The following is a 1,819-nucleotide window of genomic DNA, read 5'->3' on the forward strand; positions in this document are numbered from 1 at the left end:
TATTAAATTCTAATATAATAAAGAGGGAGGGGGTTTTACTGTTCGCCGCTGAGGTGGCAGCCCTCCCCTTCCTCCCTTGAGTCTATGTGGCGATTTAATTCCTACGTGACATTGAGAATTAAATTTTATTTTTTCGGTGGCATCTTATTTCAGTGGGTTTTATTTTTTACGTTTCCATTTTTTTTCGGGGATCTCTCTCCCAAAGGCGTACATCTTCTAACACGTTCTTGCGAAGTCCTCCCTCTCCCTCTATTTCTCTCTCAAATATACTCTCTTCAAGGTCTCTCTCTTAGCGAAAGTGCATAGCCCCATCTCAAACAAAAAATCCCCTTCTAGAATCATCCTTCTTGAAAAATCCTCTATCCGGCATTAAAACCAGTCGTCGTCCTCTCTCTCTCTCTCTCTCTCTCTCTCTCTCTCTCTCGGTATTTTTTCAGGGTTTCATATGTGAATGTCCACTTGCCTTTTTCTGTATATTTTCACAATTGAGATGGGCTTTGATCTTCTCTGATGCATTCTTTTCTTATATTCCCTTTTTATATTGATTGGTTTTTTGTGATTTTCTTAATTGAGTTTTAATGAGAAGTTTTTGGTAGCTTTTTTGCTGATCTGATCGAATTCCATGGGCTCTGTGTATGAGAATAATTGGTTCTTTTGACTCGATTGAAATGAGTTGTTTTTTAGGTTTGGTTCTCTGCATATATGATTTTCATACATTCCTTTTTGTTCTAGACAAACTTTTCTCTTTATGATTACCATGCCCGACTAAGTTTATTGCTTCATGTTTTAGTTTGTTGCATATGTTTTTATTTTTTATGTGGTGTTTTAATCTTTGATGCCTCTATCCCCTGCATCAGATAGAGGTCAAAAGACAATCTTAAAAACTGAGTTCAAGATATTCTAATGTGGCAACCAACTATTCATCTTTTTTGTGATCTTGCTCTTCCAGAAATTTCAGTGTTATTGGTTTTTACTCGTTCTCATGGTTTAGTATTATTCTTCCTACTTTCATTCATCGATTTATATGTTCTTGGCTTGGATGTGGGTTAAGGTGCCGCGACTTCCGGTTGTGCTTTTCGGGATATTTATGGTTAGGGTTTTCTGGTGTTTATCATTTTTTTTTAACATTTCTCTATTTTTTCATTCATTTTGGGGGTATTTTTTACTAATTTCCATATCCGTTTTTTCTCATTTTATGTCTGTGTGTGTATTTTTAAACCTGTTAGATTCTTAATAATTAATATTTGATGGTTGCTGAAGATGTTGCTCTTTCTCTATGGTGCTTAGATGGAAATAAGTTGCCATGGGATTGAATGACGGTGATGAGAAGAAGTTGCCTCAGGCATGTTGTCATTTTCTCAGTCATTTGGGTATTTACATAATTACATCTGCACTGAAAATTGATCTCTATCTGCTTCTGTGAATTTTTCTCTACATTTTATTACACTTCATTTTAGCAATGCATTTTGGGAAGTTCTCATATTTTTACCAGATATTTATGCCCTTGGTTTTTGTTTTTTGTTTTTTCCATTTTTTATGGTCTCACTACTGTGAAGGCAAGTCTTATGTTAGAAGATTTTCATTCTTCTCCACTCTTTTACCCATAAAATAAAGTTTTATGGTTGGAAATGTATCACATCACACTGTGGACCCCGATCCGAGAGAGGGGCGGTGAGGGACGTGCCCCACACGCTAACAGTCTCAGGATCATCCACGTGAATGGAGAGCTCTACCAAGGAACCCTCGAAAGAAGAGTGCCTCTCACAGCATGAGTGGCGATACAAAGGGATATACCTCTCGATTCGGGGACTAGCCAAGA

This window comes from Tasmannia lanceolata, unplaced genomic scaffold, assembly GCF_043159265.1.
Source record: "Tasmannia lanceolata isolate RefF3 unplaced genomic scaffold, GAP_Taslan_0.1 ptg000013l, whole genome shotgun sequence".
In the NCBI taxonomy this organism is placed as follows: Eukaryota; Viridiplantae; Streptophyta; class Magnoliopsida; order Canellales; family Winteraceae; genus Tasmannia; species Tasmannia lanceolata.